Raw genomic sequence first — 15,737 nt, forward strand, 5'->3', positions numbered from 1 at the left:
ATGTTGGCTTCCATTTGTCTTCCTAAGTGAACGTGTATATGCCCAGATGTGGGTATCTTGCTTGCTACTCCTAGGGAATCAAGCTGCACCTCACTGAGTTGGTCCAACAAGGCCCTACCTGAACATGATAAGGCTCGGATGGCAAGTATGGACATCTTCTCATGCGTACTTAACAGCGGGGAGCCGACCTAAATAGAATGTATCTTTGTCTGTGTGGAAGCCTAGGCTAGTCTGCCAGAACGTTTCATGATTCAATCTAAGTACCTACTTGATAAGCTCCTACTGTTTGCATTCCAACAGAACACATCATGTGTATTGGGCCTCATTCCGAGGCTGGCGCAAAGGGATACCGGGCACCGGGAAGGACACCGGTGCCCGTAATCCCTTTGCACCCTATTCCGAGGTCCCTTAGCGGGAGCCGCAAAGGGTCCAGGGAGCAAATTGCGGCATTGTTATTTGCATCTTCCCCATTCCCATTGAGCCCTATGGGGGCTCAAATGGGAATGGGGAATGGTATTTTCAATGGGGACTTACCGGTCCCGCAAAAGTCCAACTAGACAGGTAAGCCCAAATGAGGGCGGACTCGGTACCGTTATTGGAGGCAGCCATGGCGCTATTAGCGCCATGGCTGCCTCCAATCTCTGAATGAGGCCCATTGTATGTCTTGTTTGGAAAGTATAGTGTAAATCCTTGGTGCTGGGTGTTTAGGCAGTGCCGAATCCCTTAAAGAGCACCTTTGAAATAACACGAGGGAAGAGTGTTTCCTATAATGCTGCGTGCAAAGTATAAAATGTGCACATCTTTTAAAACTAAAAAGCAGCATTTAAATATTTCCTAAAGAGTGCAATCAGAGGTGGATTTACCATTTCAACCTGGGACAAATGCCCATGCCCCCCCTGACCCTCCTGGCCCCTCTGCTCTGCCTCGCTCCCCCAAATGCAAACAGCCAGGGCTGCACACTGCCCTCCCACTGAGGTCGTGTCTTTTTAACATGTCTCCGAGGCAACTTATTTACAACAGGAAGTGCTTAACAGAAAGTAATTAGAGATGAGAAAAGGTAACAGGTAGTGACCATTGCTGTGGCACTGTTTTCTTTAAATTATACAGGGTTTTAACAAGCTATTTAAGTGTGATTGTTGGGTGATTAGGATACAGAACAAGCAGTGTGAAACAATGATCTTGTCATGCATTTCATTTCACTTTGTGTCTATATGAGATTTTTTGCAAATTCTCATTAATGGCTATGCTGCAGTCTATATGCTTCCATTCAGGATGGGGAAAACAAAGCTATAATCACAGGGGGTCATTTTCCATGTGAAGCGGTGTGCAAGAAGTGGTGATAAATGCATTTATCTCCACTTTTTATGACCTGCAGGATTTTGTATGATTTGGCATGTGAGGTTGGAGACCAGAGGATCCCCTGCCAAATCAGATTGGTTTTCCACCAGCATGTATTTTTATGTTGGCAGAAAACCAATGGATTCCTCCGGGATCTGTCTGACATTTACACCTGGTAAAAGTAGGCAAATTCCAAAGGAATCCATTGTGGTTGGCTCCCACTATCATTAATTGTGGACGTGATTTACACTTTCCCAGACACATAGTGGAAATGTACTTTTCCAGTACTTCGTTGAAATAATTACAATTAATGAATTGTCCCTTTTTCAAAAAGTGCAAATAGGAGTGGCCCCTTCCTGTGCAATTTAGGATTCAAAACAAAATGCCCCTCTTACTCTTTTCATCAACACGTTTCTAGAATGGAGAATACATTGTCAGGTTGATTTATCATTTGACTTGTGCATTTTTAAAGTAATCTGTATAAAATTAAGTATTATTGTAGGTATTCAAAACCAAAGTTCAACACATTTTTGTACCACGTTGAGCTTGAAAGATGCATGGTCGAGTATCTAAATTTTAGGCTAGGCTCAAATTCTGGCTTTACCACTCAACCAAAGTGTGTGATCCTGTACAAATCATTTAATTTCACTATGTCGTACCTGCTCAAATTAGGTGCCCCTAGAAGTGATTCATTTTGCATTATAAGCTATTCCAAATGCCCCACTCATGGTCTAATAGATGGGGAGCACAAGCATTGGAACCCTCCAAGAAAACACATACACACACACACGCACACATCTTTCATTAAAAATATCAGGCTGCATTTATTGAACAAAATTGTGTTATTCAATAGCAAAATCAATGTAAACACATCAAACAAAATGTCATCATGGACAATTGCATATTATAACCATTATGTACCAAACAATGATGTACAGGGGCAGGGCAGGGAAGCAAGGCTTTCTCCTCCCTGCCACACCTCGCCAGGGTTAATACCAGGAGGCCGGAGACCCCTCAGCCTGCACAGTCTGCCTCTTCATGTACCTCTCACAGCCCTAGCATTCTCTCCTCCATGCTAGCACTCCCTCACACCCTCAATTCAATTAAAATGTGCTGCAAAAATGCAACAAATGTTTCTAAGAAACACAATCTCCTATTCCTTACTTTAGTATTCTGGGGAGGAGGGTCTTTCATTCACATAGGATGGAGGGACCACAAGCACCACCTCTGGGGCCTCTTGGGAGTAGCAGCATAAAATAACACCATCAGAGCAAATGCAAAAAAACCTGTCATTTTCACTGAATCATCTGAGACAGCAACCTCAGCATCTTGAAATAGGGATATTACTGATCCAGGCCACTACACTACAAGTTTCAAATTGGATAGGCCCTTGGGGAGGTATTTACAATTACTAAAGTAGAGGTGAATGTTACTGGTTCCGCATCCAAACAGCACACAGTCCCTGTTATCCTGAATACACAATTCATCTAACTGTAATCTTCGAACCAATTTCAAATCTGAGCTCCCAACTACTCCTGGCTCAGTTCTCCGACGGAGCCAAGCCAGGACTTTGTTCCTTGATGCATCTCTAGGCTCATACCCTGTCGGTTTCTCTATATTAGTGATGACAAAAGTTCTATTGTCCATAACAAAGTCACATAGTAGTTTATCCTTGGGAACTGGTAATTGTGCTTTTACTAACTCAGAAATGTTTTGGAATAGATGGCAGCAAACATCGAGGCCCAGGGCAACCTACCCCAATAGGTCCTGGTTTAGGCTTAACCATGTCCACCAAAGGTACAGGATAGAAATAACCGGGCTCATCATGTCCTTCCGAGAGGGGATTATCAACCTCCTCATGAATCTGCTGCGAAGTTAGGGGAGAACTGCCTTTTTTCTTCAATTGGGAGCCGACTGGGCACAGGTATTTACAAAGCCGAGAGGTTGGAGCAGTCTTGAAAAGGTTACCGGCTCATTTTGGCATGAGCTATTCAATAAAGAAGCCAGCTGAGTGCAGTTGTTTACAAAACTAGAAAGTTGCTGCAACCTCTTTGTTTCTGGAGTGTCTGGATTTCTTGTTTAGGCCTCTTTAAAAAACAGGGGATTCCACAATAGGAGTAACAAATAATATCTATACAATGATTGCTAGACTCATTAAAGGTTTATTTCAGGCACACTTCAGGGGGTGAGCCACTGATTTAGGGCCTCATCACGACTTGGGCGGTAACGGTAACGCTATTAGCGCGGGCGGTATTAGCCCTACCGCCGAACTCCCCGGCGCTAATAGCGCCGGATCACGAGTTTGGCGGTAATGTAAGTCCCCATTCCCCACTGAGCCCATTCGGGAATGCCCCATTCCCCATTGGGCTCAATGAGAAATCTTCGCGCTAATACCGCCGGCGGATTTCCCGCCGGCGTTAATAGCGCAAATTTTCGGCGGATTTCACCCCAGCTCAGACCTGGGGCGAAAGGACCCTTAAATCCGGCGGTAATAGCGCTACCGCCGGATTTAAGGGTTACCGCCGAAGTCGTGATGAGGCCCTTAGTCTGTTATGAAACACCTCAAATTCACAATGCAGACAAAAACCTCCAAAAAGCATTTAGATTAGAATAAGCATCCATTTCGGACTATGAATTTTGCTTTTCGCAAGTTGCAGTTATAGAATGTTTTTTACTTCCGGTTTCTCTGTTATGATCATCACAAGACATTCCATCTCAGTGTCCTCTCTCACTTGACAAAATCCTTGTGCCTAAAAACGTATGTAAAGTGTTGAAATGTTTGAGCATAGCACATAAAGTGGCCCTTGATTTCATTGTGCCACAGTTAATGCTTTGTTGTAATGTGTTTATCTTTCCTATCTCCCTGGCATGCTGTTCAGGATGTTTGTTTACATGTATGAGGTAATGAGTGCCCAGAGTACGGGATGCCATGTGAATGCGCTGCTTTCCCTGCGCTACTCTAAATTCTTTAATACACACTTATGAACCCTCCCAATGGTATGTAGTTTGCCAACCTATGAAGCCTGGAAAGTAGATCCACGCAGGCTTGACATGTGGCCAACGTTGCACCAGACCTGCAGATGAACTGGTCTGCTCTTAAATCTCAGTTGCCAGTTTAATGGTATCCACTACAGAGTGTAATTTGCTTTCTGACTTTGAGAACATTCAGACATGTAATTGCTCATTTTACTATAGCCGGTAAGATAGCTATAGCCGATAAGATAGCTCAGTGGGTTGAGCGCTCGCTGCTGCGATGTGTGTGTATCTGCTTGCATTCAAAGTAATTTGGTTATATGGGCCTATACACACTGATATTGATGATACATATGGTGATCCATTCTTGTATGAAATGCCTATCATATTACAGTGAGTACCAGACTGCACCAGTGTGAGAGGACGTGTCTCTGTGTTTCTCTGCTCCTTTTGCCCGTGGACTGCTGCTTTAAGAAGAACAAGCCCCACTGTCTACAAAAACCTCTCTACAGCACCGAGCGTGTGCAGAGTATTCGTGCAGAGTACCAGTCCGCACCAGTCAGCAGAGGGGAGGGGGCGCGGCCCCTCGGAACGCCAGCCGACGCTACCTACACTGAGGTGAGGCACTCGGTTCACCCTAATGACTGTACTCTCTGAACTCCATCTCAACTTTGAACTTTGAATTCTCTGATTCGTCCTGAGGACCTTTGTTGAGTACCTATTCCGTTCCGAGCCCCCCCTACTTTCCCCCCCGGACACTCCCCTGCTGACCCGGTACCTGTGACCCGCTCGAGACCTGCTCCCTGGGTGCCCCCTTTCACGCAGACAATGGAGGACGAATCCGATCAACGGTGTCTCAGGAGCCACCTGAAAAAAACTCTGTGTCAACACTGCAGCTTTCTAATCTAAACAACTCTATCCCGATGCTCAAGGCGAGGAATATAGCAAGGAGCGCATCGGACTCAGTATTTGATGCCACTGGCCCGGCTGCACTAATAGGCTCAGCCCCCCACCCACCCAAAACTAGCAGCACGGGTCGAACAGCACCCCCCTGCCCACCTGACCAAAATGCCCAAGAAAACAACAGCAGACCTGCGCGAGGCTCAGATGCCCCATTAACACCACCGCTCCACACGCCCACAACCTCGACCTGGCTGGGAACTGGGGATGCAGGGCGCTATGCCCCAGATGCCTCGGCTTCGGAAGATAGAGCGCTGTTGATTCTGTCCACTTGCGCCATCCGCCCCTCTACCGCCTTGGCGAGCGGCCTTAACATCGAGCGGATCGAGGATCCCTCGCTGTGGGTCTGAGGGCGGTGGCCAAGCTGTGTGGAACTGACCAAGTGCCCTCACAAGAGCTACAGGTCCCACTTACGGGGCTCGTGGGCACGACCCATGACACTCAGACAACCAATGCAACAAGGCTGCTTAGTGAAGCCGGCCCAGAGGCGGATTCGGAGGTGGTAGCCCGAAAACCGGAGAATCCCAACCCCAGCCCCCAGGATATGAACCTGGGAAACAAGGAAGTCCTCCCCCAGCTGACCATCTTGGCCTTAGTTCACTCCCCGCCGCAAGAGTCCACGGCCCACCCACCACCGCAAGAGGAATCACTTGAACAAATCGATATAGAAAAGGCATCAGTGATTTCTGCCGCTCCACCCTTGCACTTCGAGGAAATCCACACGCCGACCTCTCAGCCCATCGATGACTCACGAAAACAGATTCTTGACCCACCTTCAGAAGAGCGCACTTGCCCTGACACACTTGGGGGCCAACACAATCAAAGTTCTCAATCCATATTGAACTCAGAATCAGATCCACTCCAACAATCCAAGATTTTGGACACCTGCAACCCTAAATCGAACTCTCCGACAAATAAGAAAAGAATACAATACAAAAAAAGAGGCAAGCCGAAACCCAAGCTGCCTATGACGCAGGGAAACGACAAAGCAACCACACATAAAAGAAAGGATGACCGCAACGCAAAAGAAAACAAATCGACCAGAAGCGCTGGTTCACAAACATTTATCAAAAAACGGGGGATGGGGAATCAGTCTCTGTCAATCCTGCTGCTTTCAAATGCACTTCTGAACTTTTTTAAGATTCAAGGAAAACGAAAACTCTCTCAGGACTCCGAACTCTCAGACGCAAACATTTTGGAAGCTGTGAAAGAGACTCCCCCATTAGCAAAAAGCAGAAAAATAGTATCTCGGCAAGAAAAACAGCATGATGTGATCCCGACTGAAGACATTCATCCTGATCTAATCAACGGAAACACCAGAAATACAGTGCACTGCACCCAAACTGATTTACTGTCTACGAATGGAGACCGTATGGTTCCACCTATTCAACAAAACAATACAGGCACATTGGATCTTCCTAAACCTGAACTGCCCACACCTGAGCAGTCTACCCAAAGGCAACAGACAGAAGTGCAGACAGGACAGACAGAGCTTTCGAAATCTGATACACCCTGCCGAAATCACACGAAACAAAGATAACCCACAGAGGTGCAGGCAGGGATTAGTACTCACCTGGACCTAAGAAGTATGGACTCTATAAGAGAAATAACAGCAACAGACGACCGGCGACACCAGCATGGAATGCTGGATATTTTGGACCTGCTGCATCCCAAAGCATATCCCTCTCAGAGAGGAATGAGCCCGCAACCCTGGACAAAACCTCACCTACCAACTTCCAACCTTCGGTCTACTTCACAAGTCCCTCCAACTGATCCAGTGTTCCAACAAAGCTCTGGCAGTGGTCCGTGGAACTCTTCGCCAAGACTATCGAATCTACCAGAGGCCGGCTATACTACAACGAGACACCGGCACTCTGTTACGAATACCCTATCTACAGACGGCAGAGATACTCCCTCAAAAAATGGAAGGCCAGCCGACTCTCAAACACCAACACATAAAGACTCACCAAACAATAAGAGAGACATGACCACGATCATGTCAGCAATAACTATTGCAATGGCCCCTTTTTGCAGACTATATGAAACCTTAGGTGATGCCTTGAGAGACAACACAGCCACTCTAGCAATTATCCAATCGAAGCTGACCTTCCTTGAGGGGTTCATAACGGCTATAGTTCTGAAATACGATATCTCTCAAAGAAAAAGAGATATAACAGAACCTGAATTCGAAAATGCCACGGCGGTCAGAAGTCAAAAACCCACTTCGCCTGGCCATGTGGAACAAAAATCAACACAGACTCAACCGAGGAAAGGAGACGATGAACTAGCACCAATATTTCTTAACAAACCTAAATCAGCTACAATTGTGAGCAGAACAAATCTGAAGACCAACTCAATGTCTATACAAGGAAAAAAAGCTTTAATACTGACAGAAAAGGACCAAAGAGAACCCCCAACCCGACCAGGATTACCTGTGCAACCTGTCCTGGCCACACAGGAAATCTTGCCATTCAAAGACACGTTGACTGCGGCCAGAGAGAAAACAAGGGCTGCCTCTGCGATTGACCTTACTAAATCACCAAAATCAACCAGTGAATTCCTGGACTCCAGCATCTTAGCTAACGTGTCTCACTACACTGAACAAGAATCTCCTGCTAAGTCTAGACATCAGCATGAGGCGGAAAAAGACCTTAGGGAAACCTCAGACCTGCCTCCAGCCCAACGTGCCGCAGGGGAAGGTCCCTCAACACTACAAACAAAGCAGGGTGAATGCCCCACAACACCTACAGAGATAGCCTCACATGGGCGGCCTACAGGCACTACCAATGATCACACAAAAGGAACCCCGTTGATGCACCCTCGGCCACCACGCACATTTTCACAAAAACCAGAGGTGACGGCTAAAACGGAGAAATCTGTCCGACTGTTCAAACTTGAACAAATGTCCAACAGAGACAAATACATGGTCTTGGACCGCAGAACAGTGTTAAAAATATCATCGTCTATATCCGGCCTTAAGACCTTGAAAACGGAAGATTTTAAATTAATCGAGCCATATCATAGAGACAATAAGGCTAAAGCATATCTCCACATCAAGGCAGCTGCTATCCAAAACCTGAGTCAGGAAGCAGCTAACGAACTAAAATCAGCTGGCCTCCTCTTATCCGAAATAAAAAGCCAAGTATCATTACACGAAAAAGGAAATCGGGAGGAATTGACTACTAACAAGAGAAAGCAAGAACCTAACTATGGCGACCAGCACACCGCTCGAAGAGCAGATCTGAAGGCCCATTTTCAGGCCCAATCAGACAGGAAACAGGAGGCAGGCATGGAAGAAACCAACACACCTCGATGAACAGAGTCGAGAGCAAAACCGGGGAGGCGTGCAGAAAAATACGATCGTAAATATTCGACCGATGCATCAGAAATCCTTTCTACTCAAGACTCCCAAGTCGGAACCAGGAATAGCCCGGAGCAAACTACTTAACTAAGACATCGTGGATACCAAAGAAGAGAAAGGCTGAGACACCGCTCACCACAACGAAGAAGCCTCGACTCCAACAGAAACCGAAGGCACCACTCTCCGAGCAAGTCACTCCATGATCCTTCGGCTAAGGCAAAGAAAGATTTGACTACAGGTGGACCGTGGAACTGGTTACAAGGAGCTCTCACCTCAATCCGAAGCAGATAGCAATCACCTAACGAAGTGAATTATCTCACCTATTCAAAGGTGGTGACACTAGCCTCATGGAACACCAGAGGCCATGCACACTTAACCGACCCCAACAGTGAAGATCTGGGCCGCTTCGATATTCTCTGCCTCCAAGAGACATGGCTCCTAGAAAAACCGACCATGGATGGATTTGAGATTGAGACTTCCCCGGCGGGTAGAGGATTGCTAGGCTGGCCCTCTGCTGGCCTACTTATTGCCGTGAGGACAGGGCAACATCTGAAAATCGTTAAAACGATCGTCAAAATCTATGGGATCCTGGCAATTCTTATACAATGGACCCACCATTCTGAAACTACCAGGATCTGGATAGATACTTCCCTTGCTGTCATCACTACATACTGGAATCCTCAAAGAACGTCAAGCACGGCCTTTTGTCAATCTATGGCCGAAACGATCGACGCCATCGTAATTGAGTGGAATACCACGCATATCATAATATGCGGGAATCTGAATGCCAAGTGCCCACATCCCAAAGATGCTGCCCTACAAACAGTGCCGGCGACGTTAACGGAAGCAAGAGGCCAAGCCTGGCTGAAACTGATGTCCTCAAGAAACCTACACAACGCAGCCTGGATCAAGGACTGGCAACTCCAAATTCCGACCTGGGAAAGAGGCTCCTCCATGGCTACTCTTGATTACATTTTCAGCTCTAACGCCATGTCCTCAGAAATGGAATGTTATAAGGTGATCAAAACACACGCGAGTGACCATAACATGCTCACCATAGGATGTTCCTCTATCTCCAGGGAAACCAGAACCTATACACCCTCGGTCGAGCCTAACCCCCAACAAACCCGACTGCGGATCACAGCTGCCAGCGTCAGAGCCATGACTCAACAATATTCTACTGTGGGGGATCCTGCAACAATTTCTGAGACATTGGGCCTCATTACACGGTAGGCGGTGAGCCATGGCGCTATTAGCGCCATGGCTCATGCCGGTAAAATACCGGCACCGCCTTGGTGGAAAGGGGATTTACCGCCCCATTCCAAGGTTGGAGGGGCGGTAAATCCTCCTTCCACCATTGCCCTTCCCCATTCCCATTTCTGCCCCATAGGGCTCTATGGGAATGGGGAAGACGCTAATTACGGCACCGCAATTTTGCGGTGCCGTAATTAGCTCCGAGGTCCCTTTGCAGGTTGGATTTTAACGCCTGCAAAAAGCAGGCGTTAAATCCCCCAACCCGCAAAGGGACCTCGTAGTAAGGCGGTAAGGATTTACCGGTACCGGTATTTTACCGGTACCGGTAAATCCTTACCGCCATCCGTGTAATGAGGCCCAATCTAGACCCAACTACATTCCGCTCCTGATAAAGTACAAGACTAAGCAGAATGAGGCAAAGGCGCCTGCCTACAACCATACATATGACAAAATAATAGCAGAAAAGAAAAAGGCTGTGAGAAAACTGAAACGCTCTGCTAAAGTCAAAAATTCCAACTTGGGGTGGGAACGATGGACAAAAGAATTCAAGAGCTATAAATCCTGGATCAGACTACGAAGGGCAACACTTTACCAAAATGATGCCGAAATTTAGCAGCCAAAAAATCAGCTGACTTTTGGGCCCTGATCAACATCTCACAAGGTAAAATAAGAACTAAGATGATCAACTCAGTTCCTGAAGCTGCCTGGGTCGATTTCTTCACAGAGCTTTTTGCCCCTCCTACAACAAACACAACTTCTGACCTAGAATCCAGTCAGGCTCCTTGGACTGACCTCTCCGAAAAAACAGATATAAGTGCGGCTATCCAAAAGCTAAAAACATCCAGAGCTCCGGGCCCGGATGGCCTCACGAATTCTGACCTAAAGAAACACATCAATGAATGGACAGACTTTATTAGTCTTCTGTTCAACCACTGCACCACAAGCAGGCAGATTCCAACGTTATGGACTAAATCTACTGTTATTTCCATCTTCAAAAAAGGGAACAGAGAAGACCCGGCAAATTATCGGCCGATAGCCCTATTGGATTTCATAGGCAAACTATTTGCCACGCTTCTTCTACAACATTTTCAGCGCTGGGCTAAAGCTGCGCCATGTGAGGACCCTTTCCAGCTGGGCTTTAAGACAAACGGGGGTACTGCAGTGAACATCTTTATACTCGGCATTCTTAAGGCTAAAATGAAACAAGGAGCGCCAACAGTCTACGCAGCCTTTATCGACCTCTCGCAGGCATTCGACAGAGTCGACAGAAGGCTTCTATGGAAAAAGCTGAAAGGTTGGAGCTGTCCAGAAGCTATTCTACAGCCAATCATAGCTTTGAATTCGAAAACCACCCTACATGTCCGCCTAAACCACCAGGGTACTCTCACCAAAGAAATTCACGCCGAAAGAGGAGTGAAACAAGGCTGCCCACTGGCTCCGGCCCTCTTTGTAGCCTACCTGGGAGACTTCAAAGACTCGGAGGAAGCTGTACGGGGCTTTCCACCAAAGATGGGCACCGTCAAGATGTCTCGTATTCTCTATGCTGACGACATGATACTTTTAGATCAGACCCCTATAGGTCTTCAACGTCAGCTGGACAATCTGGCAGAATACATGGCTATTAATAATCTCACCATAAACAACAACAAAACAAAAATCATGATCTTTGCCAAAAACCGCCAACCTAAGAATTCACCTCACTCCTGGTCAGTGAACAAATGTTGAATCGAAGTCGTCCCTCATTTCAAATATCTAGGAGTCATCATTGATGGGACACCGCAGGAGACAAAAATGCAACTATATCTTTAGGACAAAGTAAAAAATCTGACCGCACAATTGAGGATGATTGATCGCAAGATCGGCAAATTTTCCCTGGTCCCAGCAATCAATTTCTATAAAGGCAAAATAGTACCTGCACTAACTTACGGCATGGAGGCCACGATCAATATGCCTAGCTCACTATGGCAGAAACTTGAGGGATATATTTGGAGAACGATTGTGGGACTACCAAACTCGATCCCGATTGCGGCCGTCAGAAGAGAGTTGGGTCTATTGTCACTGGGAGCCACTGTTAGTATCTCGTCTCTGGCCATTTACAGAAAGACGCTCATGCAGGATGGCCTTCCAATTTTCAAAACCATCGCCAAAGAGCTAGCATCAACGAAATGTGAGCAGATTCAGAACTGGATCAATCGCCAACAAAACAAACTGGAAGAAGTGGCATGTAACATTGAGGACTTAACATCGAACCCACAAAGAGTGATCCAGAAGTTGAAGAATCTAGACTGGATAACGACTGGGGAGAAAACTATCGCGATCAAGTTCCTGAAACACCTGCCGCCAATGTACAATAAGCTAAAATCCCCACTGGCGTATTGTATAAAATCTCCAGACAAAAAACTTCGGAGCATCTTCCTGAGAGCACATGTAAATCTGCTCCACACCAGAGAGATTCTGGGGATAAGCAGCCTAACCAGTGTCACAACATGCAGACTGTGGGCCTCATTACGACCCAGGCGGAGGACCATGGTGCTATTAGCACCATGGTCCATGCCGGTGTCCGCCATGGCGGAATGGGGAATTACCACCCCATTCCGAGGTTGGTGGGGCGGTAATTCCCCATGCCGCCATGGCCCTTCCCCATTCCCATTTTTGCCCCATAGGGCTCAATGGGAAAGGGGAGGCGCTAATAACGGTACCGCAAATTGCGGTACCGTTATTAGCAGCAAAGTCCCTTTGCGGGTCCCTACTTTAACGGCTAGAAAAACCAGCCGTTAAGGTCGGGTCCCGCAAAGGGTCCTCGTAATTAGGCGCTAAGTGTTTAACGGCGCCGCAGCCTTTTACGGCGCCGTTAAACACTTAGCGCCTGGGTCATAATGAGGCCCTGTGTCTAATCGAGGGCTCTAAAGAAACAGTCCGTCATCTCCTGCTAAACTGTCCAACGCTCAACCAAGAACGCATAGCCATACTGTCACCTCTGTGGGTAAACTCCGTGCTGGTAGAAGAAGACACATGGTGGTGCCGCCTTATTTCGGGGGAAAAAGCACGCTGGGCAGTAGCCACATGCAAATTAATGGAAGTAGCTTTTATCAAAATAAACGCTGAAGATTCCAACTGCCAACTAGAGACCAATTAAATCAAGACTAACACAACCAGATGGCATAGCTTATGCATCAACCTAAACTACAGTTCCCGGACGGGATTTAATTGTTTAACTCCTTCAGGCTGAACTTCCTTCCAGCATTTGGTCGCCTGCCGACCCCTTGTCAAGCACTGCAAGGCTTGGAGAATTCTGAAAAACAAATAAACTAGTATTCCAATATTTAGGAAAATGCACGGATAAGCCCATACCTTCACTTTTGCTCTTACATGGAAATTTCAGCTATTCTTTCTTGTAAAAATAATTTTGTTTTTGATTATATACAAGTAAATAAAAATTAAAAAAATATAAAAATGACAGTGATATCGTAACCATTTTTTCGTAGTGTGCCTAGGAACAATGCTATGTGATGCCGCTTCCTCTTTTGTCAAGTGGTGAAAGGTCGTGTTCCATTGCTTCCCATGATGTCACTTCAGGGTAGGGTCAAATGACATCACTTGCTGTGATGTCATCAGAGGTCAAAGGGTGTGTGAAGTCACTTCCGCCACTGCTGCCATTTTGGTGATTTGACATCCCTGGAGGAAGGGTGGGCAAAACTAGAGGATGTATTATGTTGCATGCATGGTACTGATAAGTTTTCACTCCCTACTTGGAATCAGATGATTTTTCAAGGAGTAAAAGTATTTAGCTTTGCCAATAGCGATACTCTATGCTTATTAAAATATGCTAGTTCTCCTTAAAGTTTCTTTTGAGATCGGGCAGTACTTTTATTAGATTTCTTTCCTTTGCCACTCCTCTGCTGGTCACTGATTTCAAAATATCAGTGGAACTTTGCGCGTAGAAGTCGGGGCTAGACAGTTTTCGAAGTGTACGAAAAGAAGTAGTGGAGCTATGTTCCCTGCCGGTCTGCCCCACTCTCCACAAACCCATCGCTGCGCCCCTCCAACACCCAACCAAACTACCAAACAAACACACCTAACATTTAAGGGAATGTTCAGTGCTGTGCACTGAATTGCAAGCTTCAACTTCTTCCAACACTTTTATTTTAAAACTAAACCGTTCTGGAACGGGTTCTTTTTAAAATAAAAGTATAGGAACAGTGAAACTGAAAAATAAAAAGTATAGGAGCACCGCTCGAGACAGCTCCCGCCCACTTCGACCTCTGGGGTTAGACTCCTATAAATCCATTGCTTCCCTGTACAGGGAGTACACATGGGTAGGGTGTGTGCTTCTAAGCTGTAAGTCTGGTGTAAGTGTTGTCACAGCTCCGCTCACGGGACAATGTAATGTTGATGGTGAGCAGAGGCACAGGAGTTACGCCCATCATATTCTGTGCTGCAGTTATTTGGATGCGATTATCGTCCTTACACACATGATGAGAGGCGTGTTCTCCTGGTCCTCGAATTAAAGTGGCGCATGAACTCCCATTGGCATGCTTTCTGGCACATTCTGTTCCGTTGCCATTACTCCATCTACGGTATACTGTCGTTTCATCTATAGTCATTTTTACGACTGCCTTTTTTACGAGTACACTATTACGAAAAAAAGTCATTGGGCCTCATTACACGGTAGGCGGTGAGCCATGGCGCTATTAGCACCATGGCTCATGCCGGTAAAATACCGGCACCGCCTTGGTGGAAAGGGGATTTACCGCCCCATTCCAAGGTTGGAGGGGCGGTAAATCCCCCTTCCGCCATTGCCCTTCCCATTTCTGCCCCATAGGGCTCTATGGAAATGGGGAAGGCGCTAATTACGCCACCGCAATTTCGCGGTGCCGTAATTAGCTCCGAGGTCCCTTAGCGGGTTGGATTTTAATGCCTGCAAGAAGCAGGCGTTAAATCCTCCAACCCGCAAAGGGACCTCGTAGTACGGCGGTAAGGGTTAACGGTCACCGTTGCCATTAACCCTTACCTCCGTCCGTGTAATGAGGCCCATTGAAACTTTGGGGGGAAGAGCAGATAAGAGGTTGGGGTCGGGAATAGTTACAAAATAGGTGGGGGAGGGAGGTCTGCACATTCTGACCCAATATCTCTCTTCACAACATTCATATAAATAAATGACAGATGCATTTGTAGTAGGCCTGTTCACACCCATGGGGGTCTATTTTGACCAGGGCGTTAAGTGGCCTGGGGCTAGCCGGGACCTAGCCCCAGCAGTTTCCAAAAAGTACCAGTGAGCAGTGGCCCTGCCAGGGCTCACATAAGGCCCTCACTAGCCCTTGGCAGCAATCCAGTGCACACGGCTGGCGCTTAATGCTGAAGGAGTGATACCTTGGCTTGTTCATCTGTTTGGTGTGGAGGGGCGTTAAGAGAGATGATGGCTCTCCCTTTCAGTTCTTTCACAGCAAACAGATGCTAATCAGTCCGCCTCATTTTGCAAACACCGCATCCTGGGGGGTCAGCGCTGCGGCAGGCACAAATCAAAGTGAGATGGGGTGCACAAAAGCAATGATTGCTGTGCACCCCTGGTACTGCCCACCGTGCTTTGACAGCTTCTCAGCACAGTGGCTTGCGTCAGTTTCTGTCCATGCTGCCCAGGCCAGGACAAAGCACTTCCCATGAATAACACTGCTCTGCATCTAGAGGAGGTGCTGAAGCGCCCATTAAAAGTAAGAGAGCAGCACAGCAGGTAATACACACATATGGGGATTACACATATTTGACATCCTCGGGTGTGTCACTGCTTAAGAAATGAGCGGGTAAGACCAGACACTACACGATGAACTCGACGTCCTTTTCTTTGAAAGCCATA

The sequence above is a fragment of the Ambystoma mexicanum genome, chromosome 4p, assembly GCF_040938575.1.
Source record: "Ambystoma mexicanum isolate Mex_15411 chromosome 4p, UKY_AmexF1_1, whole genome shotgun sequence".
Classification (NCBI taxonomy): Eukaryota; Metazoa; Chordata; class Amphibia; order Caudata; family Ambystomatidae; genus Ambystoma; species Ambystoma mexicanum.